The sequence below is a fragment of the Mesoplodon mirus genome, assembly GCF_964341445.2.
Source record: "Mesoplodon mirus genome assembly, contig: HAP1_SCAFFOLD_973, whole genome shotgun sequence".
Lineage (NCBI taxonomy): Eukaryota > Metazoa > Chordata > Mammalia > Artiodactyla > Ziphiidae > Mesoplodon > Mesoplodon mirus.
This window is the reverse complement of record NW_028295075.1, coordinates 55,265-81,612: the sequence shown is the minus strand read 5'-3', so window position 1 is coordinate 81,612 and position 26,348 is coordinate 55,265. Positions and strand designations below refer to the sequence as shown.

The window sequence follows — 26,348 nt, the reverse complement described above, 5'->3', positions numbered from 1 at the left end:
AAAAAAAAAAAAAAACTGCTACTCATTTACCCAAGGAGTACAGAAACATGGAAAATTCAGATATACAGGAAAAGGAAAATTAAGTTGATCCATGATCCTACCAATCAATCCCATTCTGTTTGTTTCTATTCAAATTTATTTTTCCCTTTTAAAGATTAGATCATTCCGTTTTTCAACAATCCTCTTGTTGGTGGCACAGCACTTAGTGGTATGGCATGAACATCCATTCACGTCAACGGATATTTTCCTACAGTTGTATCTTAAATGCCTGCGCCATAGACCATTGAGACCAGAATGCAGTCACCCACCTGCCCTGGTGTCGGTTATTAGGTGGTTTCTCACATTTCACCAGGAAAAACAATGCTGCAGTTAACTCGCTTGCAGTTCACTGCAAGATCTCCGTTAATTTGTACAGATCTGCCTTAATTTCCTTAATTAAAAAACCCAGAGTGGAATTGGCTGGGAGAAAGGACTTAAACTTTTCTAAGATTTTGCATTGTGCATTTCTGGATTGCACTTGCAAGTGTGCTGTTGATGTTACCGTCATGAAGTCCTGCCTGTCGAGTCACTCTGTCCTGGAAGCTCTCAGACTGTTGCTGTCCCCTCCCTTACCCCCCAAGTGTGGCTTCAAGATTGGGTGCCGCCCTGGAGGTGTGGCCTGACCAGGGTCCCTTCTCCCCCTCACCTGGTGCTAAGCCTGGTCTTCTCTGCGAGTGAAGCTGCTGAAGTTGGGGTTCTCGGCCAACTCCCTGAGTTGGACTCAGCTGCTGAAGTTGGTCCGAGGGTGGTAGAGTGCTTCCGCCCGGGCTCCGATGTCCCCGGATGTCATAACCTGTGCTTTCTCCCTCTGTCTAGACCTGGGGCTAGGCGTGCTCAAGGTGCCCAAAGAGGCTAACGAAGGAGGCAGGGCCACGTCTGGGAGCACAAGGAAAGGAAAGCGGCAGCACAGGTCCCCTCAGAACCCACTCCTGGACTGCAGCCTCTGCGGGAAGGTGTTCAGCAGCGCCAGTCCTCTCAGCAAGCACTACCTGACCCACAGCCAGGAGAGGAGACACGTGTGCAAAATCTTCAGCAAGGCCTTTAAGCGTCAGGACCACCTGTATGTAGGAGTCTGGTCGGGACGTCTGTTCAGGGGGCTGCTGGGGGCTGGGCGTGCTCCTGGTTCTTTTGCATCCCATCCCATCCACCTGCACCGCCCCCCACCGTCGGGTGTCCCAGATGTGTGCGACCTGTGCTCCTACCACGGTCAGTGTTTGTCGGGGCAGGGCCTACACTGCCCCGGACAGCCCGCCCTCCCCAGCCTCCAGATTCACTGCAGTGAGGAGAGCGCCGCTGCGATTTGCAGGCAGGACCCATGTGCTTTCAAAACACACTCCAGAGGCAATTTTGTCATGGAGGGAGTTGGGCTAACTGTGTAGAGAAAGTTTCAGAGTCCTTGGTAGGTGTCTGAGCAGAACAGATATGCACTCCATGAGGAATATATGTTGGCATAACACCAGGGCGTGAGGGGTTCTGAAATGCCTGTTTCTAGAACATGGCAATGCAGTGTTCACTCTCTTTTTTCCTCTTTTAATTCCACCTTTTATTAACTCGATTTTTTTTAAACTTGACTTTCAAAAGCAAGCTCAGTGTAAGAGGAGCAGAATTCCGTTTCTTCTTCATGTCTTAGAAATGATAAGCTTTTCTTGCTGCCGAGGGAGGAGAGACAGACTTTCAAACTGAGAGACTCGTAAGTGGGAGAGGACGATCCCTTGCATGTTTACAGCTCCCCCAGCCTTTACTGAGCCTTCGATGAATCCCGCTTTCATTGTATCCTCTCCCCTCTCGCCATTAAGGATGGGAAATGATTTACTCCTGTCACAAGCTGGTAACAGTTAGGGCTAGAAAGTGGGTCTCCGGATGCCCTCTCTGCTGCTTCCCTCAGATGGAGGCCAAGGGTCCACGTTTGGGAAAGGGTTTCATTATTTACTTGGTTCCATTGATTAGAACCATCCGGAGTAGGATTGTTGGGAACCCAGAGGGTGATTTACCCATTTGTTTATATTTATAATATATTAATGCAGGTATAAGTATGATGTAAATATAATACATACTTGCATTCGTTTATATTTGCAGAAATTATAGGCACATTTGGCTTTTTGTTGTTGTTGCTGTGGGGCTCCCAGGTAGCTGTCTAGAGGACTCCTGTGGGAAGGCGAAGACTCCTTTGTTCAAGGAAGGATCATCCCCAAGTTAGCGTTTCCTTAAGTTTGTTCTCAGAACTCTGGTTCTCTGGTTCTCGGGGATGCTAAAAGGGTCTATTTTAAAAACATGGTTTTGTGGGCAAATAAGTTTGAGAGACATGGAAAGTTCAACAGATATCTCTTTATCTGCTCTGTGGCTTTTCAGTTTGCTCCTAGGAACCTCCAAGAAGTAAAGAGTGTTTTTCCCAAACTTATTTGCCAGCTGAGCCCAAGTCCTCAGGGAGCAACTCTGGAGACTGGTGTTCCTTAGGAACCCACTTTGGGGAACTCTGACTTGGCTCCCACTGATTTTTTTAATCTCAGATTAGGGGTTTGCTTAGGGGTGAGGGCAAGAGCTCCCCCTTCCAGACGGCTTTGGCCGTAGCAGGGGTCTTTCCTCATAGGGTCTGAGCACAGTTTCTGAGTTGCGATGCTGCTGCCCCCTGGGGACACGCCTGGGCTCCTGCAGTGGGTGACCCACGCCGAGACACCCACTAACTTTCTCCTCATGTGATTCCAGGACTGGGCACACGCTCACCCACCAGAAGTCCAAGCCCTTTGTGTGCATTGAGCAGGGCTGCAGCAAGAGCTACAGCGACTACCGCTCCGTGCGCCGGCACTACGAGGTCCAGCACGGCCTGTGCATCCTCAAGGAGGCCCCTCCGGAGGAGGAGCCCTGCGGGAACTCACCCCATGTGCACGAGGTGGCCTGCCAGCCCGCACCCGCGAGCCTGTGGTCCCTGGTGCCCCCGGAAGCCCCATCCCCCATCTCCCTCTTGTCCAACCGAGACCTCCTGCGCTGTATCGTGAGCAGCAGCATCTGCCAGAAGATCCCTTCTCCCGGGCCAGCCCTGGGAGGGCCTTCAGACAGCGGCGAAGGGAGGATCACGGCCTGTTCCTCCCTGCCCTCGTCAGGGTCCTCCTCCTGCGGCCCAGCCAGCACCCCGGCGGCCCCAGGAGCCCTGGGCACTGAGGTTCCCGAGGAGCCCCGGCCCCCACGGAAGGAGCCTGCCATGGACGTGTTCACAGCCGTCCACTCACGGGCAGCGGAGAACAGCGGCCCCGACCCAGCCGAGCCGGAGCTGCCGCTGCTCCAGCCCCCATCATCCCTGGAGGGCTGGCCCGAGGGCGCTCCCTGCCCGCCTGCCTGCCTCTGTTCCATGGCCAGACTGTCCCCGCCAGTTCCCAGCCATCAAGCCACAGTTTCCAGTGGCTCTGAAACCTGTCGGGCTGCCCTAAGAGCAAAGGAAACAGTATGTTTGTCGTCCACAAGCCCTCTGCAGTGCCGTCCCGGGAGGGTTCCGAGCCGGGCCCCGGGCTCAGCAGCGACTCCCCTGCTGGGGAGCCCTCACCCAGCCAGTGCACCGGTCTGGAGGACACGCCGTCTTTCCCTCCCACGCTCCTGAAGGCCCAGGGGGAGGCCTCGGGCGACCCCTGATATGTCAGCACCAGCGGGGAAGACGACTCCTGGGCTTCCAAGAAGAGCAAGTTCGACTGCGACTCCTTCTCGTGGCAGAACCCTGGTGAGCCTGGCACCCAGGACGGCCAGAAGTCCAGCGGCCTCCCGTCGGATGCCACACCGCTCTTCCAGCAGCTGGTCCTGAAGTCTCAGGAGTCTCTGGTGAGCCACGAGCAGATGCAGGTGTTCCAGATGATCACCAAGTCCCAGCGGATCTTCTCCCACACCCAGGTGGCCGCCGCCTCCTCCCAGCTTCCCACACCCGACGGCAATCGAGTTGCCCTGAAGTCACTGCAGGGGCCGTGGCCACAGCAACCCCCACCTGTGGCACCCACTGTTGACTCTCTCCATGCTGGCCCCGTGAACCCTGATCCAGAGGGATCCCTAGCCCGCAGGAGAAAATCCACACCCGCTTTACCCACAGAGCCCTCCCCCAGCAGCGTGAGCCAGGACACAAAGGGAAGACCAAAAGTGGCTGCTGCTCCACCTGCCCCCACGGCGGCGTCCCTGGACCCTCCTGGAAACCCAGACATCTCCTCTCTGGCCAAGCAGTTGAGATCCTCGAAAGGGACCTTGGACCTAGGGACATCTTCTCCCTCGGGGCCTGCATCAGACCCAGTTAGGAGGGGAGGAGCCATCCAGAGCCCACCTCCCAGGGAAGCAGGCCCAGGCTGAGAATGGCACGGCTTCCGGGGCCACAAAAGGTGGAGAGGGCCCGGCCTGCTCCTGGGGCGGAGGCTACAGGCTCTTCTCTGGCAACTCCGGGGCCCAGCACTTCCGGAAGGAGAAAGTGAAAATGGATATTTGCTGTGCAGCTTCTCCAAGCCAGGTAGCCATGGCCTCCTTCTCGTCGTTGGCCGGGCCTCCAGCGGATCCCCCCTGGGACTCCAAGTCCAAGCTGATGATACTCAACAGGATCCAGGTACCAGGGCCCTCTCACGGGACCTGACCATGCGGGGGGCAGAGTCTCGTCCTTACCTGAGTCCGTGTTTCTGACTTGTCCAGGCACTGTATTTAACCTCAGCAAATCCTCAGATGCAGTTTGTTTACAGAGGGGGGAATGAAGGTCCAGAGAAGTGATGGTTCCTCCCATCACCCTCCGCCCTGCAACACACACACACAAAACAGAACAGGGCTTTAGAGTTGTCAGAGACACTTTGCATCATGTTTCTTCACTGAACTTTTTCTGTTTGCTTTCTTTCTGCCTTTCGCTTCCTTTTGGATTTGCCTCCTTCACTTCTTCAGAGAATGTAAAGGCAGAGCTCCTTTACCCTTGATATTTGTACGTGAAATGCTGTGTCTATTCTGGTTGTGAATCACAGGTCCACAAGTCCGACTTGGCCCCTACTGCAGGCCTGGCACTGGTCCGCCCTTTTGGAGCAGCTTGGGTCCTCCCACATAGTGCCCACGAGGTCCTGGGCGCAGAGAGCTTGGCCACGTCTCTTCGTGATGTTCCGAGGTCCAGCATCCTTCCTGTCGCACCACAGCTACCTCCTCCTCTTTTTTTTCCCCACAGCTTTAATATTCACGTGCCATCTAATTCGCCATCTTGAAGTGCACCATCCAGTAGTTTTTAGTTTGTTTACGAGGTCGTGCTCGCATCGCCACTCTTTGCCAATACACTTTCATCACCGCAAAAAGAAACCCCACACTGTTGGTTGTCACCCGCAATCTCTCCATCCCTCCCAGCCCCTGGCAACCATGCATCTACTTTCTGTCTCCATGGATTTGCCTATTCTGGACACTTCATGTGATTGGAATCCTAACGCTGCGTGGCCTTTTGTGTCTTTTGCTTCTTTCACTTAACCTGATGTTCTCAGAGTTCCTCTGTGCTGTAGCACGGGTCAGAACTTCACTCCTTTTTATCGCTGGTAACTTGTGCATTGTTTGGAAACACCATATTTTATTTATCCATTCATCAGCTGATAGATATTTGGGTTGTTTTCCCTTCTTGGCCATTGTGATAATGGTGCTATGAACATTTGTGTACAGATTATTGTTTAGACATATGTTTTCATTTCTCTTGGGAAATACCTTGGAGGGGAATTGGTGGGCTCTAGGGTAATTCTATTGGAGGAAGTGCCAGACTTTTCCAAAAAGCTGTGCTGTTTTATATCCCTACCCAGAGTGTATGAGGCCTGCAGTTTCTCTGCATCCTCACCAACACTTGTTACTGTCCAGTTGGTTCACCTTAGTGGGTGGGAAATGATAATCTCATTATAGTTTAATTTGCATTTCCCCGATGGCTAATAATCCTGAGCATCTTTTAATGGCCATTTGTATATCCTCTTTGGGTAAGTGTCTATTCAGACTCTTTGCCCATTTTTAAATTGGGTTGTGATTTTATTTTTGAGCTGTGAGAGTTCATTATGTATCACTGATACAGAAATATACATAGTCCCTTATCAGATACATGATTTGCAACTTCTTTCTCTTATTCTGTCTTTTCACTTCTTGATGATGTCCTTTGAAGCACAGAAGTTGTAAGTTTTGATGAAGTCCAATACGTCTGTCTTTTGTTTGGTTTTGGAGTCATCCAAGAAACCACTGCTTACTCCAGGGTCACCAAGAATTATACCTGTGTTTTCTTCCAAGTCTTATAGTTTTCACTCTTGCATCTCATTTCTGATATGTTGGCTCAGATGTATTTTCGTCTTCAGGGTGGAAATATCTACCGGCTCCCCAACCCGATGAAGGAGGAGAACATGGCGGGTGGCTGGTAAGTTCCGAAGCCCCTCGGGAGAACTCTGGTGGCTTTGATGTGCTGGCCCTGGGTGAGCGAGCTCTGGATGCTTCACTCCTGAAGGGGTGAGCACCAGGCCACGGAGAATCGGGGGCATCATGTCCATTTCTTTAGGGTTCGTCCAAAGCTGTCAGAGGATCAGTGTTTGGGGACGGAGTCCCATTCTCCCTTTCTTCCCCACAGGAACCAGCACAGTGGTGGTCCCACAGACTGGGCAGAGCCAAGGAGCACTTACGTCTGCAAGAATTGCAGCCAGATGTTTTATACAGAGAGAGGGCTGAGCAGCCACGTGTTTTCACAGCGACCAGTGGCCGTCACCTCGAGGGAAGCAGGAGCCCCAGGTGAAGGGGCTTGAAGCTGCCATTCATCTCAGGATGGAGCCGTCCTCCTGCAGGGAGCCTGGCTGGGGGCCGGGAGTCAGGGCTGTGCTGCTCTGGAGGGGCCCCTTGCTCCCTACGTACTGTGTCTCTTAAAGGGCTGGCTCTTCTCTGTGTGTAGGTGTGTGGCATGGAGTTTTGCAAGCCACCAAGACAGGTGCTGAGGCCAGAGGGGGACAGGCAGAGTTCCCCGGGAGGCAGGAAGTCCTTGGACAACATGACCGCAGCCCCTTTGGTGGTCCCAGTGTCGGTGCCAGTGGCTCCAGCAAACCATCCCCCGGGGAGCAAGGTGGGTGCACTTCCTTCCGGCTGCTTTCCAGCTGCCAGTGGGAGCTGTGAGAAAAGCCCCCAAATCCTGACTCCAGAAGAGCTTGATTTGCGTGTTCCTTCATCCCTTCAACCTCCAGTGAACTTCCTTTGTGTCTGGCCCTGTGCTGGGCAGGGCTGGGGACACCGCAGCGACCACAACAGGCCTGCCCCCGTCTCCTGGGGCTCCCAGCCCAGCGGAGTAGATAGACCCATCCCCGGACACTGACGACCCAGAACGGGCCGGGCTGGGAGAGGGAGCTGTAGGAGCCCCGAGGGCACCAGAGACCCTGCCTGAGGAAGGGGGTGTTGCAGCTGAGAGCTGGAGGATGAGGAGGGGTAAGATGGGCAGAGAGGAGGGGAGATTGCGTGGAGGTAAGAGAGAGTGTAGCAAGGTCAAGCCGTCGTCTCTTCAGCCTGTGCTGGAAGACCCCACCTGGAGAAGTCCATGCTGGACTCGGGTACGGGGTGCATGGAGCCCACTGTTTGTCTCGCAGGAGCTGCTGTCGTTTTGAGGGCAACAGGTTTTCCTTTTGTCATGCTGTTGCATCCGTCTGGCCCCCACACTTTAAGTGCCAGTCACTTTAACAACGGACATGAGTTTCCAAAATGGTCTGAGTGAGGGCCTCTCCTTGGGGGGGGGGGGTTGCCTGAGAAGGCCCCAGCGTCAAATGTCGCCCGGCTTAGGGTCTGGAGTCTGGCTCAGGCGTGGTGGCCCTGCCCGGCTTCCTGCACTGAGGACTCTGGGCATGGCCATGCTGGGTGTGCATTTGGCTGGTCAGTACCCTTTCCCACTCTCAGGCCATCTTGAGGTCTGAGCTTTGGGGCCGGTGGCCTCAGGTGACCCCCGTGGTTCTGAAGTCTCTTCTTCTCCAGGGACAGGAGAAGGACGGGGAAGAGAGAGACTGCAAGGAGAGCAGCCAACACAAGAAGCGGATGAAGCTCCTCCGGCCCAAGGCACTGCTCATCCCTCCTCCGCCCTCCATGTCTGGGGAGCCGGGCCCGGGAGGATGCCGCCAGAGCTGCCTGCGCTCGCCCGTGTTCCTGATGGACCACCTCCTGAAGGGACTGTCCCAGTGACGTCCCTACACACCGCCCCCGATGCTCAGCCCCATCCGGGAGGGCTCTGGGCTGTATTTCAACACTCTCTGTTCCACATTCTGCCCGGGCCCATCCCGACAGGCTCATCAGCGCCATGCTTGGTGAGTGAGCTTGATCACCCCATGATGGGCCTGCGGGGGGCCAGACCCCCGCCCCCTGTAGAATTTGGTCCATCCATTCTCTCTGGCCTACGCCTGGGTCTGCTCTGGGGGTCCCGTTGCTGTTCAGAACTATCCCAGGACCATCTGGGACCAGCAGCCTTCTAGGTGCTTATAACTTTGTAGCCAGAAAGAAAATAGACGCCATTTAGCCTAACCACCCTTCTGCCTGCCCTTTCGAGTAATTGTTTAAACAGCTTTATTGAGGTATAATTCACATGCCATATGAATCACCCATTTAAAGTGTACAGTGATTTTTTAGTGTATTCTTAGGATTGGACACCCATCCCACAATCTAATTCTAGAGCATTTTCATCACCCCAGAAGATTATATCCACGAGCGGTGACACACAGGCCCTGTAGCCCCCAACTCCTCAGCCCTGGGCAACCACCAGTCTACCAACCTACTTTTTCTACGGGTCTCCCTATTCTGGACATTTCATGTAATTGGAATCATAAAATACGTGACATTCTGTGTCTAGTTTGTTCACTTAGAATAATGTTGTCAAGGTTCATGTTGTAGTATGCATCAGTGCTTCATTTCTTTCTATGGATGAATGATATTGAATTCTCTGGATAGACAACATTTTATTTATCCATTCATCAGTTGACGAGCATTTGGGTTGTTTGTGTCCTTTGGCTATTGCAAACAGTGCTGTTAAGAACATTTATGTGTAAGTTTTTGTTGGACATAAGTCCTCATTTCTCTTGGGTATATAACTCAGAGTGCAATTGCTGGGTCAAAGGGTAACTATGTCTAACCATTTAAGGAACTGCCAGACTGCTTTGCAAAATGGCCGGGTCATATTAAATTTCCACCAGCATTGTATGAAAGTTCCAGTTTCTCCACATCCTTGCTCACACTTCTTAGCTGTCTTTTTTATTACACCCATCCTAGTGGGTGTAAAGTGGTAGCTCATTGTGAGGTGTTTGTTTGTTTGTTTGTTTTGTGGTACGTGGGCCTCTCACTGTTTGTGGCCTCACCCGTTGTGGAGCACAGGCTCCGGATACTCAGGCTCAGCAGCCATGGCTCACGGGCCCAGCCGCTCCGCGGCATGTGGGATCTTCCCAGACCGGGGCACGAACCCATGTCCCCTGCATCGGCAGGCAGACTCTCAACCACTGCGCCACCAGGGAAGCCCTGTCTTGCTACCTTTGTGGAAAGTCAGTTGACCATAAATGATTTGAGATGTTTCTTCTTTTTTAATACAGATATTTTACAGCTATAGATTTCCTTCTGAACATTGCTTTAGCTACATTTTGTAAGTTTTAGTATGTTGTGTTTTTATATTCATTCACCTAAAGTATTTTCTAATTTATCATTCCACTTCTTATTTAATACACTGACTATTAAAGAGTGTGTTGCTTAATTTTCACATATTTGTGAATTTTCCAAATTGCTGCCTTTTATTGATTTGTACTCTAATTCTCTTTTGGTCAGAGTACATACTTTGTTTCTTTTTCAATTTAATTTATTTAATTTATTTATTTTTTTTTGGCTGTGCTGTGCGGTTTGCAGGATCTTAGTTCCCCCACCAGGGGTCGAACCCATGCCCCCTGCAGCGGAAGCGTGGAGTCCTAATGACTGGACCGCCAGGGAATTCCCTTAAATTTATTTTAAAATTTAAAATTTATTGAGGCATGTTATATGGGCTAGAATCCAGTCTGTCTTGAAGAATGTTCCATGTGAATCTGAGAAGAATGTATTCTACTGATGTTTGGTGGAATGCTGTATTTTGTCTGTTTTGTCTAGTTAGTTTCAATTTCCTTGTTGATCTTCTGCCTAGTTGCCCTATCCACTGTTGAAAGTATTGAAATCTCCAACTATTATTTTTTAATGGTTTATTTCATCCTTCAGTTCTGTCGTTTGTTGCTTGGTGTATTTTGGGGGTCTGTTTTTAGGTGTGTATATGTTTGTAATTGTCACATCCTCCTCACGGCTTGACCTTTTATCATTAGGATGTGATTGTGACATCATTTGTCATTATTACAATAATTTTATCATTATCTCTAGTAATATTTTTGGTTTTAAAGTCTAATGTGCCTGACATTCATATAGCCATTCCATTCTCTTTTTTGGTTGTTGTTTGCTTGGTATATATTTTTCTCTTCTTTTACTTTCAGCCTATTTGTGTCTTTGAAAATAAAGCATGTTACCTCTAGACACCATTAGGTGGATCATGTGTTTTTTATCCAGTCTTACAAACTCTGCCTTTTGATTGGTTTGTTGAATCCCTTCTTGTTTAATGTTATATTGATATGGTTGGATTTACATCTGCCATTTTGCTTTTTATTTTCTATATGTTACATGTCTTTTTCTCCCTCTGTTCCTCCTTTCCTGCTTTCTTTTGTATTAAGTGAGTATTTTCTAGTGTGACATTTTAATTCCGTTAATTTTTCACTGTGTCTTAGTCATTTCTTAGTGGTTGCTCTAGGACTTAAAATATATGTCTTATCAGAATCTGTTAGGATGTGTAATAACTCATTAACAGTGAAATATAGAAACACTGCTCCTATCTAGCTCTATTCCTTCTAACTCTTTTGCTATTATATGTGAGAGACCCAGTAATACCTTACTGGTCATGTTTCTTGCTTTATATACTTTTATTTCGTGTAAAAACACAGAATAAAGGAAAACAAGCATGATTTATAGAGGTTGTTATATTAACCTTCTTATTGACCATTTCTGATCTCTTCATTTATTCTTGTGGATTTGAGTTACTGTCTGAGGTGATATTCCTTTACTCCAATGCAGCTGTGCTCCTTGTGCAGTTACTGTCACATATATTATATTTCTATATGTTAGAGGCCCACAATACATATTGTTTTATGCAGTTATTTTTAAGGCCATTAAAAAAAGAAAAGAAATATGTAATCATAGTGATTTTTATAGTTACCCATATTTACTAGCGCTTCGCTTTTTTTTTTGGTTTGGATTCAAGTTACCATCTGATGTCATTTGCTTTCAATCTGAAGGACTTTCTTTACTATTTATCTTTATTAGGGATATATAATTCACATACCATACAATTCATCCCTTTAAAGTATAGAATTCAATGGTTTTTAGTATATTCACAGAGCTGTGCAACCATCACTACCATCCGTTTTCAGAAATTTTCATCATCCCCAAAAGAAGCCCTGTACTTATTAGCAGTCCCTCCTTTCCATCCTCCCCGTCCCCAGCCATGGGTAACGACTAATCTACTTTGTCTCTATCGATGTGGCTATTCTGCATATTTCATATGAGTGGAATCATACAGTATGTGGTCCTTTATGAATGCCTTCTTTTAGTTAGCATGATGTTTTTAGGTTTCATCCAAGTTGCAGTATGTATCAGTACTTTGTTCCTTTTTGCGGGCTGAATAATATTTCACCTTTAATATTTCTTGTAAGACAGGTCTGCCAGCAACAGGTAGCCTCAGTTTTTATTTATCTGGGAGTGTCTTTATTTTACCTTCATTTTTGCAAGATAATTTGCTGAATATAAGATACTTGGTTAACACTTTTTTACTTTCAGTAATTTGAATATATTATCCCATTGCCTTGTAACCTACATCGTTTCTCTTAAAAAGTTAGCTGTTAATTTTACTGTAGTGCCCTTGTATGTAACAAATTGTTTTTCCCTTTTTGCTTTCAAGATCTTATCTTTATTTTTGCTTTCCACATTTTGCCTATGTTATGTCTGGATGTAGAGCTCTTTGTGTTTAATCTTTCTTGGAGTTTGTAGAGTTTGCTGGATATACATATTGTTTTTCATCAACGTTGGGAAATTTTCAGCCATTAATACTTTAAATATTCTGTCCCTTTCTCCCCTCTTTCTGGTACTCCCACTACATATATATTGTTGCATTTAATGACATCTCACATTTCTCTGAGGCTCTCTTCACTTTCCTATATTTTTTTCTCTCTGTTCTTCAGATTTCATAGTCTCCATTGTTCTATCTTCAGGTTTGCTGATCATTTCATTTGCCAGCTCAGATCTACTGTTGAGCCTTATTTTGGTTATTGTACTTTTTTAACCCCTGAACTATTTCCATTTGGTTCTTCTGTTTTTTGGCTGCATCACACAGCATGCAGGATCTTACTTCCTCTACTAGGGATCACACCCATGCCCCCTGCAGTGGAAGCGTGGAGTCTTAACCACTGGACCGCCAGGGAAGTCCACATTTGTATCTTTTTAAAAAATAATTTCCATCTCTTGATGGCATTTTCTCTTTGATGAGAAATTTTTATTTTATCTTACTTTAATTCTTTAAGCATGGGAGCCAGGGGAAGAAGAAGCCCCCATCTCCTTGGCTGCACCTACCTGGGTAGAGCTTCCTTTACAAAGAGCTGGGGGCTAGGTGGGTAAGGGAGTGGGCCATGGCTCCAGTGCCACAGACTCTCACTGTTCTTCCCGAGATTTAGTAGATTTTCTTGAATGAGTATTTCTTAAAATGCTGTATGCCTTTAGGACAACTTGCAGACTTTAGCTTACTGTTCTTTTTTTTTTAATGATTTTTGTCAGTAAATCTGTTGTTTTGCCGAGTTCCTTACTCTACTTTTTCAGAAGTCTTATCCCACTTCCATGCAATCTTTTTATTTTATTGTGATGTGAACAGTTAATCTGTGATCTGCCCTTTTAACAAATATTTAAGTGTGCAATACAGTATTGTTGACTATAGGTACAATGTTATACAGCAGATTTCTAGAGCTTGATTAATTGAAACTTTATGCCCATTGATTAGTAACCTCCCATTTCCCACTGCCCCAACCCCTGGTGACCCCTATTCCACTCTTTGATTCTATCAATATGAATTCAACTACTTTAGATACGTTATATAAGTGGAGTCATGCAGTATTTCTCTTTCTGTGACTGGCTTATGTCACTTAGTATTATGTCCTCAATGGTCATCCATGTTGTTGCATATTGCAGAATTTCTTTTTAAGGCTAAATGGTATTTCATTGTATGTTTATGTCACATTACCTTTATGTGCTCATCTGTCAGTGGACATTTAGGTTGTTTCCACATCTTGGCTATTATGAATGGTGCTGGAGTGAACATGGGAGATATCTTTTCAGATATCTTTTTGAGGTCTTGACTGCAGTTCTTTTGGATGAATACCCAGAAGTGGGTTTGCTGCATGATATGGTAGTCCTACTTTTAATTTTTGAGGAAACTCCATACCATGCAATCTTTTTTTTCCAATTTTCAATTTTATATTGGATTAGAGTTGATTTACAATGTGTTAGTTTCAGGTATACAGCAAAGTGATTTTGTTATACATAATCACATATCTATTGTTTTTTAGATTCTTTTTCCATATAGGTTATTACAGAGTATTGAGTATAGTTCCCTGTGCTATACAGTAGGTCCTTTTTGATTATCTATTTTATATACAGTAGTGTGTGTATACCATGCAATCTTGAAGAGCCTGCTTTTAGCTGCTCTGGAAAGGCAGGCAAAAAGGGCCTCATGGGTCAGTTGTAGCCAGTCTCCTTGAGCCTCTTCTTTGGGCGTTTTCCAGATCACATGGACGGCTCTTTTGGCATCAGTGTGGTGAAGGACAACAGCAAGATCAGCACTGAACCGTGAGTTGGAACAGACTTAGAACCTGAGGGTCCTTGCAATGTGGGGATGCTTTTACCCTCCTTGCATTCCAGTGTCGGTTTTTCCCAAGGGAGCCTTCATCACGGGAAAGTCAGGTCTAGACCCAGAACCTCTCTAGGAGAGAAGTGGTGGATTTCTCCAGGTGTTTCCCCAATATTCCTTCTGTCCAGACATACCATAGTTGGATGTCTGCAGACAGAATGCCCAGCACCCTGGGGTTCTAGATAGAATTGGTGATGGCGCAGTGAGATACTGTTTTGTAGCTTGGATGTTACCTTGGATACAGCAGAATGCCAGGTATCAGCACATACCTCCCCTGTCCTAGACCCCAAACGCCTGAAGCCAGAAATCTGGCGAAAAAGCAAATTGGAGGAAGGAAGGAAGTATCCCTCAAGAGGTCTCTGGAATACCAGAGCGTGTCTACTGGGCTGATGAGCACTCCCTGTGTCTGAGAGATGGCCAAAAGGTGGGTTCCACAGCCCTGGTGAGCAGGGCTCACCGCACATCTCTCTTGTATTTCCCATCTTGGTCACACACATATGCCTTTTATGTCCGTGTGTGTGGCCTCATTTCAGACACATCAACATAGGGAGCCAGTTTCAGGCTGAGATCCCAGAGCTCCAGGACAGATCACTGGCTGGAAGTGACGAGCATGTAGCTACTCTGGTCTGGAAGCCATGGGGAGATGTGATGACCAACCCGAAGACGCAGGATAGAGGTGACTGAGACTTTGGGGCCAGGTTCCTGAGAGCCCTCCTCCATGTCCAAGGGGTTTCTCCTCCCAGTTCTCACCTTGACCAAGAAGCAGTGATCCCCAGGCGGGGGTGGGGTGGGCAGAGCTGGCCTTCAGCGCAGGACTGCTTTGCTGTGCTGCAGTCCCTTGCCCCACCTCTCCTCTCACCCAGTAGCTGGGCAGGCCATCCAGAGCAGGTGCCAGGAGCAGGGTTTCTGCCCATCCTCCTTGTCCCTCCCTTCCCTCAGCCTGCTTGTAACAGAGAGGTGAGGGAGATGGTGACAGGAGCCCCCCACCCCATCTGTGCTGTTGGGGAGGTTTCCTCTCTGGCACTTGCTGACCCTCTGTGTCTCCTCTCCTTCTCGCTGCCGGGCTGCCTGCTGGAAACAGTGACCGAACTCTGCAACCTGGCCTGCTCCAACGTGATGCCGGGCGGGGGCACCAACCTGGAGCTCGCTCTGCACTGCCTGCATGAAGCCCAGGGCAACATCCAGGTGCGGTGCAGGCGAGGGGGGTGCTCAGAGGAGCTGTGGGAAGCTCCCTGCTCTCTTAGGGCCAGGGGCTCTAGGCGCAAGACACGTGCCTTCTACCTGGGGCTTTGCAGCTCACGAGAACCAAAGGCTGGCCACCCACCCTTCTCCCTGGTCGCTTTGGGACTGGTGGTGTCCTTTTGAACGTAGGGGAAATGCACACATACGGGCTCAATCAGTTATTTCTCTGGGGTGACAGCAGAGCACCAGGGTTCCTCCAGCGTTACCTCATCTCAGCGCAGCACTGGGGAGGCGGTGCCTAGCAGAACCAACTCAGGGCCTGCATTAATCTGGTTTATTTACTGAACATTGACTTTTGGATTAAAAATGGTGTATGCATGGGCCTCCCTGGTGGCGCAAGTGGTTGAGAGTCCGCCTGCCGATGCAGGGGATACGGGTTCGTGCCCCGGTCTGGGAGGATCCCATATGCCGCGGAGCGGCTGGGCCCGTGAGCCATGGCCGCTGGGCCTGCGCGTCCGGAGCCTGTGCTCCGCAACGGGGGAGGCCGCAACAGTGAGAGGCCCGCATACCGCAAAAAGAAAAAAAAAAAAAAAAAAAAAAAAAAAAAAAAAAAAAATGGTGTATGCAAACCTCTGATGCAACAGAAATGCCTCTGCCTCCTCCAAGGACCCTCCTCACAATCCTGAAGTTTAGACAATGAAGAAGTCCAACTGTGTGTAGTGGGAGAGGAAGTCACGTCACCCGAGTTGGAGACCCAAGAGTCAGGGCTACATGGTGCTTTTTCTCAAGCTGAGAGGCAGTGGCTGGCACGTGGTGGGTGCTCAGCAGAGTAATCAGCACACGTTTACTGGGTCCTCCTGATACCTGGTGATGTCATGGTATCAGGCTGGGGCCAGCTCAGGGGCCCATTCTTGGTTTAATGCTCTGCTGCCACCATCTTGAAATTCTTAATAGTTTCTGAGCACAGGGCCCCGTGTTTCCATTTTGCGCTGGGTCCTGCAAACTGCATAGCGAGTCCTGACCGGGGTTATGCTGTTGAGCAAGACAAATGCCCCCTCTTTGCAGGGCTTACATTTTAGGAGAGTGAGCACATGAAATACATTTTTTAAAAGTGATAGATAATGATGAGTGCTATGAGGACCATAACATGGGGTAGGGCGGGGGCAGTGCCGCTCCAAATGCTGCTCCCTGAAGAAATAAGGAGCTTGTGCCAGAATAAGTCCACACACTGTTTCGTCATCAAGTAAATCTTGCTATGAAAAAGGTAACGTCAGCTGCACTCAACAGTCCGCTTAGTGCTGTAGGCAATGTGTCCCAAGTGGTTCACAGCTGGTGGCCAGTCCACAGACCGACCACACTTTGAGTCGCCCTGGGGTAGGGGTGGCTTTAGGGAGGGCTGCACATATTTTCTGAATGGATGAAAGAATGAAGGTGGGCCTCTACCTCACCTTCCCTCCCTCAGAGAGTTGCCCACCACTCCTCTCGTTCCAGGTTGCCCTGGAGACCCTGTTACTGAGAGGACCCCAGAAGCCACGGACTCACCCTCTCGCCAACTATCACTACACAGGTAACGAGCGTGGCTGCCCGCGTGGTTTTGGCCTGGCTGAGGCCCCTGCGAGCCAGTCACTTTCCATGGCAAGCTCTGCACGTGCCTCCCGGAGTTCTCTTGGGGCCTACACCTGCCCTCCCAGAAGGGCCCGTCCTCTCTGGGGGACTCAGTGGGTGCTGTTCTCTAGTTGGATCCAACCTTCCCCTTTCCACTGGTTCCCTCGTGGGCTCTTCCTGGCCAGAAGGGGGGTGCCAGGTTGGGGTGGGCTCAGGTTTCCCAGTTGAGCACTCCAGCCTTGGAGTCAGGCAACCAGGGGCCCACGGCTGCCCTTGGCAAGTCTCTTAACCAGAGGAAGCCTCAAGTTGCTGCACCTGTCAAGTGGGGATGGTAATAGCCCCTACCTGCTAAGGTTTTTGTGAGGATTGTGTGAGATAAAGCAAGTAAGGGGCTTAGCAGAAATCTTGGCATATAAGTGGCGCTCAGTGGCCTGAAAAAGGAGGGGAGTCTGCACTTCAGCCGTGGCTGTGGTCCCAGAAGGAGAAACAGCCTTCCTCCTCTTGGCTGTTTCTCCAATAGGTTCGGACATCTGGACCTCCATGGAGAAGAGGCTCTTTAAGAAGGCGTTCTGTGCCTACAAGAAGGACTTCTACTTGATACACAAGATGGTAAGGCGAACATGGCAGGCTGGTGTAGACAAGGCTCCTTCACACGGCCGAGGCGCTAGAACTGCAGGGCCTGTCAGGGACGATACTCTGCTCATGCTGTGAACAGTTGACAACTACAATGCCATTGCTTGGAACAACCTGAAACGGTACAGAAATGAATCCCATGTTCCAAATAAAGCCCTCCAGACCCCTCCCCACAATCCTACTTCTGATTGATAACCTGACAGGTATTTACTGCCCATATGGATTTTACACACCTATATGCACTTTCTCAAAAAAGGATGACATCATATACTTAATATCCTGCTGATTAATTTGCTTTTTTTTAACTTGATGTACGCAAAATTGCACATAATCGAAGTGTAAGATTTAATGTTTTTGACATAGTTATACACTTGTAAGACCACCACCATGATCAAGATAATGAGAGTATCCTTCACCCCCAAAAGTTCCCTCCTGCCCCTTTGCAACCCTTCCTTCCTGCCACCCGGGTCCCTAGTCAACTCTTGTCTACTTTCTGTCACTCTAAATGAGTTTGCATTTTCTAGAGGTTTATATAAATGGAATAATCATACAGCATGTGATCTGCTTTGTCTGGCTTCTTACACTCAACCTAATGATTTTGAGATTCATCTATGTTGTCATGTGTACCCATAGTTCATCCCTTTACTGTTGAGGAGTATACCACTGTGTGGACGGACCACCGTTCATTTAATCATCCACCTGTTGGTGGTTTCCAGTTACTGATGACTACAGATAAAGCTGCTCTGCACATTTACATACAAGTCTTTGTACGGACATGTACTGGGTTTTTTTGTTTGTTTGTTTGTTTTTTTGCGGACACGGGGTTGGGATTATAAATACCTAGGAGGGGAATGAGGGTAACTTATAGTAGATGTATGTTTAACTTTTTAAGAAACTGCCAAACTGTTTTCCAAAGTGGCTCTACCACTTCCCATTCCCACCAGCAGGTTATGAAAGGTCCAGTTGCTCCACACCCTCGTCGACACGTGGTATGCTAAGTCTCTTTAATTTTAGCCATTCTAATGAGTGTACAGTAGCATCTGACTCCATTTTCCTAATGACTAATGATGCTGAGCATCTTTGTGTTTTTTTGCTCTATGTGCACCTTCTCTGGTGAGCTGTCTGTTCATATCTTTTGCCTCTGTTTTTATTGGAGTGTCTGTGTTTTTATTGAGCTGTAGGAGTTCTTATTTTGTTCTGAACACCAGTCCTTTATCCAGATATATGCTTTGGAAATATTTTCTCCCAATATGCCATTTGTCAGTCTTCTAACAGTGTCTTTTGAAGAAAGTTTTAAATTTTGCTTAAGCATAACTTACTAGTTTCTCTTTTATAGACTGTGCTTTTCGTGTTGTATCTAAGAAATCTTTGCCTAACCCAAAGTCACAAAAATTTTCCCCTATGTTTTCTTCTGGAGGTTTTATAGTTTTAGGTTTTATTTCTAGATTTGTGATCCATTTTAAGTTTATTTTTGTATGGGGTGCGAGGTGAGTTCATTTTTGCATATGGATATTTATTCCAATACCTTTTGTTGGAAAGACCATACTTTCTCCACTCAGTTGCTTTTGTACCTTTGTTAAATATCAGTTGGCCATATATATATGCATCTACTTCTGGACCCTGTATTCTGTTCCATTGATCTGTTTGTCTTTTATTAAGCTATTCCCATACTGTCTTTATTACTGTAGCTTTATTCTAAGTCTTGAAATTAGAAAATGTTAGTCCTTCAACTTTGTTATTCTTTTTCAAAGTTATTTTTTGTATTCTACATCCTTTTTAATTCCCTATGAATTTTAGAAATAACTTGTCAATTTCAAAATAAAAATTCCTACTAGGAACTTGATTGGTACTGTTTTTGACTCTATAGGTCAACTGGGGAGAGTTGTTACCTTAACAATATTGAGTCTTCTGACTCGTGAACAGGGTATATCTCTCTATTTCAATCTTTAATTTTTCAGCAATGTTTTGAAGTTTTCAGTGTACAGTTGTTGCATACTTTTTGTCAGATTTATTCCTAAGCGCTTGGTTTTTCTCTGTTTTGTTTTTGGGTTTTTTTTTGCGGTACACGGGCCTCTCCCCATTGTGGCCTCTCCCGCCGCAGAGCACAGGCTCCGGACGTGCAGGCCCAGCGGCCATGGCTCACGGGCCCCGCCGCTCCATGGCACGTGGGATCCCTCCAGGACCATTGCACGAACTCGTGTCCCTTGCATCGGCAGGCGGACTCTCAACCACTGCGCCACCAGGGAAGCCCAGTACTTGTGTTTTTTATGATGTTATAGAGTTCTTTTTTATTTCAGTTTCCAATGGTTTGTTGCTACTATGTATAGAAATAAAATTGATTTTTATATTGATCTTGTGTTCTGAAATGTTGCCAAACTAACTTACTAGTTTTGGTAACTTTTTTGTGGATTCCACTGAATTTTCTACATAGACAGTCATATCATCTGCAAATAAAGACACTTTTCTTTCTTCCTTTCCAACCTGGATGCCTTTACTTTTTTTCTTGCCTTTTTGCACTCTAGAACCACCAGTACAGTATTGAGTAGAAGTGGTGAGAGTGGAAATCCTTGTGTTGTTCATGATATTTGAGGGGAAACCACTCCACCGTTAGCTGTAGGGATTTTGTAGGTATCATTTATCAGGTTGAAGAGAAGTTCCTTCTATTCCTATTGTGCTGAGACTTTCCATCAGGAATGGACATTGGATTGTATCAAATGCTTTTTCTGCACCTATCAAGATGCTCATATGATTTTTCTTTTAAGTTTAATATGATGAATTACATTGATTTTCGATTGTTAAACCAACCTCACGTTTCTGGGATGAGCTCCACTTAGTCATGGTATATTGTCCTTTATATATATATATATATATATATATATATATATATATATATATGTATATATATGTGTGTGTGTATATATATATATATATATATACACATATATATACATATACATATATATATTGTTGGATTCTGTTCGTTAAAGTTTTGTTTAAAAATTTTCATCTATGTTCATGAGGGACATTGGTCTGTAGCCTTCTTTCCTTGTAATATCTTTGTCTGGCTTTGGTGTCAGAGAAATGTTGAACTTATGGACTGAGTTGGGAAGTATTCCTCCCTCTTCAGTTTTTTGGAGGGCTCTGCCTAGCTGTCGCATAAGGCTATGAGGTATCCACCACGTAAGGACACTCTGCTTTAATTAGTCCCTGTCGGTAGACATGTGGCTCCACATGATGTCACAGTGAGCGTCCTCGTGTGTACCTTTGTGTGCGTTTTCCTGGAGAGAAGCCTTCCTGGTCCAGCCTTGTTGCTCAGAGCGTGCAGAGCTTAGATGGTTTTGACTCTGGTGGCTTCTCTCTGAACTCCTTCATCCCCAGGAGGACTTTGTGATTCTCTGTCCCCCGTAGCAGAGGAGCATACGAAGCCGTAGGGGAGAGACGTTTCAGGAGGGCTTTCAAAAAGTGGCGGCTGGCCCCATGGGGAGGGGATTTAGGGCGTCAAGGCCATACTCACTGCTACTCCTGAGGCACTGTCCTTAGCCAGCTTCTGTCTTCCTCCACTAGGTCCAGACAAAAACAGTAGCCCAGTGTGTCGAGTTCTACTACATGCAGAAGAAAATGATCGATTTTGACTGTGGCCGAGCCCCAGTGCCGGAAAAGAGGGTCAAGAGAGAGCTGGGTGAAGCAGACAGGACAGAAGCAAAGGTAGAGGGTCTCGCGGTAGGGCTTCAGGAGTTCAGCACGGATCTGGATGCCCGGTGCTCATCCAAGCTGGGTGGCGGCGGGGGGGTGCACCCCGCGACGTCTGGATGCTCTGGACACCTGCTTCTCCCTTAGAAGGGCGGCGGGGCGGTCAGCACCCTTTCATCACCTCTGCCCCCTCTGCAGGTCACTCGTAGCCCTCGGAGGAAACCCAGCCACCGTCCAACCCCCGAATTACAGAGGCCTACTGAGAGTTCCAGGAGGGAGTTCATCCCCAACTCCAGCCCAAACACCAGCTCGAAGCGGACCCCTGAGCTGCCGGGGAGCAGCAAGGGCCAGGGCTTCTTTCCCTGCCAGAAGTGTGAGAGGTACCGCCCTTTCCCTAGATGCTCCCACACCGCCTGCCCTCAGCCCTCTGGGGTGCCCCCCTCAGGGCTACCCGCCTCCCCCTGCTCTGACCCCTGTGTCCTCTGGTGCCTCCTCAGGGTGTTTGGCAAGATCAAGGGTCGGAATGCCCACATGAAGTGGCACCGGCTTCAGGACCACGTGGATCCCACCGTCAGGGCAAGGTGGCCCGTGGAGCCCTTCCAACTGTAGGAGGAGGAGGGCGAGCTAGGGGCTGGCATCGGCCCTCTGCGTGGGCAGCTAGTTGGGATGGGCACCTCCAGCCCTGTTGCGTCTCCTTTGTTGTTTCTGTACGTTTTCCCTTGTATATAGTATTAAATTTGTTTCTTAAGAAGCTGTCTTCTGGCTTCCCTGCCTGTTGATCCAGCGAAGGCTTTTGAGCCCCTGCTGCTCCCAGAAGCCACAGTGACTGAGTCCCTGCCCTGGAGGACCCTCATACATTAATGCAGCCAGCATTTATCAAGCACCTGCTGTAGCTGTGCCAGACAATGCCCAGTCCACGTGATGGGGACATAGTGATGGAGGGACAGGCCCCTCCCCTCACAGAGCTTACATTTTAGGAGCGGGAAGGTAGGAGTGATAAAGCAGCAAAAAGGTGAGTTTAGATATCTATAGTGCATATGCTTTGGGCCGTAATAACAGAGGAGTCAGCGTAGGTTTAAGCTCTCAGGACACGTGGTGGTGCCAGTGGCTCCACGGTGAAGTCCAGGCCTGCCAGCAGTGGCCAGCGTCTGCAAGTCGGCTGCAGCAGCAGCAGCAAGAATCCCCTCTTGTACGCGGAGCACCCAAACCTTCGGAGGGTGCAGGGCAGAGAGCAGCTCCCTCCCTTCCTTGTTCCCCTTTTTAAAAGTGAGGAAAGCTTGTAGCAGCGCCCAACGGAACGCCCCTCACGTCTCCTCGGCCAGAACTGTAGCCCGTGCTCTTTCTGAACTGATCCGTGGCAGTGGAAAGGCAAGTGGCCACCGTTATCCCAGACCCTCAAGATTTGTCTCCAGGACAAAAGCATAAGTTGTGTTCCCCCCAGTTCCAGGAGTGGGGAGAACCAGTGTGTTCCCTCAAATTTGTTGTCACCCGATCCAAACTGGAATCCCATTTGCCAGGAAAAGAAGAGGAAGCAGAAACGGCCACTGGGGAGTCAGACCTTGTGTCCACCACAAAGTGACGAGGAAAGTACAGCAGCGGGCCAAGTCCGAGGGAGTGACGGAGTGGCAGACGCTGGCAGGTGGATGGCACGGGAGTGGGAAGCCACACTGAGGATGCTGCTGAGGCTGAGACCCACTTCCAGGCCCCGGTGAGGCAAAGCACAGACTCTGCCACGGGAACCAGGGGAGGCTGTGCAAAGCTCTAGCTGCTGTGTGGGGGCCGTGGGCGGCAAGACGGGAATCCTGGAGAGTAGCTGGAAGGCTCTCAGCGGAGATGGTGGCCTGGGCTGGAGTAGCAGTGAAGAGGCCAGAAGCGCAAGGATTAGAGATCATGTTCGAAGTAGATTCAGACTTGCTGATGGGTCTCACGTCACAGGGAGAGCTGGTAAGGAAAAGGACAGATGGAGGTTGGCAGGGCAGGTTGGGGTTTGAGCAACTGAGTAGATGCTGTTAACTGAGATGAGGAAGAGGGACACCTCAGAGGATTGATGGCTTAAGACGTGATTGTGTCTGTAACTATGTGCTGCCTTCGGAGGGACTGGCTAGGGGAGCAGGGCAAACGCTGGTGTCAGGAGGCTTCACAGAAGGGCCAGGTTTCAGCTCAGTCCATCTGAAAAGACGGGGAGGGAGGAGGAGCAGAGGAGGAAGTTGAGTTGGAAGCGGTGCGGGCACTGTGGTTGGGGAAAGGACTCTGGCATCAGATGAACCAGAATCTACAGCCTGGCTCTTCTTCCTTCTTTGCCACCTTGGGCAAGTCATTTGCCCTGTTTGAGTCTCAGTTTTCTCATTCTGTAACTGGGATGGAAAATGCCTACCCACATATATCTGGCTTGTTTGTTTGTTTTTAATACCCTTTAACTTTTTGTTGTTGTTTTGCTGTGTTGGGTCTTCGTTTCTGTGCGAGGGCTTTCTCTAGTTGCGGGAAGCGGGGGCCACTCTTCATCGCGGTGCGCGGGCCTCTCACCGTCACGGCCTCTCGTTGCGGAGCACAAGCTCCAGACGCGCAGGCTCAGTAGTTGTGGCTCACGGGCCTAGTTGCTCCGCGGCATGTGGGATCTCCCCAGACCAGGGCTCGAACCCGTGTCCCCTGCATTGGCAGGCAGATTCTCAACCACTGCACCACCAGGGAAGCCTTGATGAGAAAAATGTAAATCGGATATTGGCAGGTGCCCCGTATGACCTGAGCACTCATGCTGTTGCTGTCACCGTGTGGGTCCCATGCTCCATAACAAGTGAAGCCCGATGACACTGGAAATGAAAGTCTCTGGCTTCATGGTCGGGTGGTATATTAGTTATCTATTGCTGCATAAGAAATTAAGCTGAAACTTAACAGCTTTAAACAAATGGAAACTTTTACAATAGTGCTGCTTAGAGGGGCAGGGAACCCAAACTGTTTGTGGTTATCCAAACTCACCCCCATCTTATCTGGCAACCACAAGTGGGTGGTCCAGAAGAATTTCTGAATGTAAGAAGAGAGTTGGGCAAAGGTTTCTTGTGAATTACCTCCCTCCAGACAAACTCCACCCCCAGAAAACTGTTTTCTCAACCCCAAATTATCTGCATCGTAATCATCTAGGGGTCCTGTAAAAAATGCAAATTCCTGTACCCCACCACAGACTTTCCTAATCTGAATCATTGGAGGTAGCGCCCTGGAACTTAAATTTTTTAAAGAAACTTTCTTAGAAGACTAGTTTTTAGATATGCATAAAAGTTGGGAAGATGGTACAGAGAATTTCCATATACCCCACACTCAGTTTCCCCTATTCTTATCTTACATTAGTATGGTACATTTGTTACCATTAATGAACCAATATTGCTATATTATTATTAACTAAAGTCCATCCCTCATTCAGATTTCATTAGTTTTTACCTCATGTCCCTCTTCTGTGCCAGGATCCTCCCAGGACACCACATTACATGTAGTTGTCACATCTCCTTAGGCTCCTCATGGCTGTGACAGTTTCCCAGACTTTCCTTGTTTTTGTTGACAGCTGTGAGAAGTCGTGGTCAGGTATTTTGGAGAATGTGCCTCAGCTGGGGTTTGTCTTATGTTTCTTATGATCCGAGGGGGAGGAAGACCACAGAAGTGAAGTGCCACTGTCCTCACATGGTATTCAGGGTGCACAGTATCAGTGTGACTTGTCACTGTTGACGTTAACCTCCACCACCTGGCTGACAATGTTTGTCATGTTTCTACGCTGTAAACTTAGTCCCCGCCCCCAATACTGTCATCTGTGGAAGGAAGTCACTGTGCACAGTTCATGCGTAAGGTGTGAAGAGTCATGCTTCAACTTCTTGAGGGCAGAATAGCCACATAAATTATTTGGAATCATGCACGGCCATTTATTTCTTTGTTCAGTCATTCATTTATATCAGCATGGGCTCACGGAGATTTTATAGACTGGGTTATTATCCAGTGCTACTTTGTTGCTCAGATTGTTCCAGCTTTGACTATCGGGAGCTCTTTCAGTTGGCTCCTGTGTCTCTTTGACATACCCCGTGTGTGTGTGTGTGTCTATGAAGGAGAGAGACAACGAGATGGAGGCTGAGAGACTTCTGTTCTGGAACTACAAGATACTCTAAGCACATCCTGTATAATTTCCTGCCCAGTCCTAGAACCAGCCGTTTATCCAAGGGGCCCTTGTTACTTTTATTGGAGAACAGTATTAAAAACTAAGATCTGGGCACTAGGTGTGTTTGAACCTGAATTTTTAACAGTCTCACCAGCTATTTAATGAAACCAGAGTTAGAGAACCTCTGCTCTCAGTTTTGACTCCCGTCGCTCAAGTATCAGCATACCTCAGAGGTACTGCAGGTCCGATTCCAGACCACCACAATAAGGCCAATCATAGGAGTTTTGTTTCTTTCCCAGTGCCCATAAGTTATGTTTACACTATACTATAGTCTATTCAGTGTGGAGTAGCATAATGTGTTTAAAAAAAAAAATGGGGCTTCCCTGTTGGCGAAGTAGTTGAGAGTCTGCCTGCCGATGCAGGGGACACGGGTTCGTGCCCCAGTCCGGGAAGATCGCACATGCCGCGGAGCGGTTGGCCCGTGAGCCGTGGCCACTGAGCCTGCGCGTCCGGAGCCTGTGCTCCGCAATGGGAGAGGCCACAACAGTGAGAGGCCCGCGTACCACACACACACACACACAAAAGTACATATGTTAATTTAAGAATACTTTATTGCAGACTTCCCTGGTGGCGCAGTGATTAAGAATCCGCCTGCCAATGCAGGGGACACAGGTTCGAGCTCTGGTCCAGGAAGCTCCCACATGCCGTGGAGCAACTAAGCTCATGCGCCCCAACTACTGAGCTTGCGGTCTAGAGCCTGCAAGCCACACGTACTGAGCCCGCGTGCCACAACTACTGAAGCACGCGAGCCTAGAGCCCATGCTCCGCAATAAGAGAAGCCACTGCAGTGAGAAGCCCACGCACCGCAACAAAGAGTAGCCCCCACTCGCCACAACTAGAGAAAACTCGCGCAGCAATGAAGACCCAATGCAGCCAAAAATAAATAAATAAATAAAAGAAATAAGAGAAAAAAGTCTTCAAGTATTGGGAAACTACAGAACACTCTTCTAAAATAACTCATGGGTCAAAGAAAAAAATCAAAAATGAAATTATAAAAAACAACTGCTGGGCTTCCCTGGTGGCGCAGTGGTCGGGAGTCTGCCTGCG

The 26,348-nt window shown here is 48.3% G+C and overlaps 1 pseudogene across 1 annotated transcript; it reads left to right on the top strand.

The window, feature by feature from the left end:
• The first annotated feature begins 328 nt into the window (after positions 1-328).
• LOC309797781 (zinc finger protein 541-like) lies at positions 329-25,088 on the top strand (annotated as a pseudogene). The gene is made up of 14 exons: positions 329-1,099; positions 2,743-4,603; positions 6,342-6,400; positions 6,608-6,765; positions 6,923-7,090; positions 7,984-8,309; positions 13,875-13,938; positions 14,533-14,675; positions 15,081-15,184; positions 16,673-16,748; positions 17,307-17,395; positions 20,984-21,124; positions 21,308-21,489; positions 21,607-25,088. The product of its transcript is annotated as a zinc finger protein 541-like (transcript).
• Positions 25,089-26,348: the final 1,260 nt, after the last annotated feature.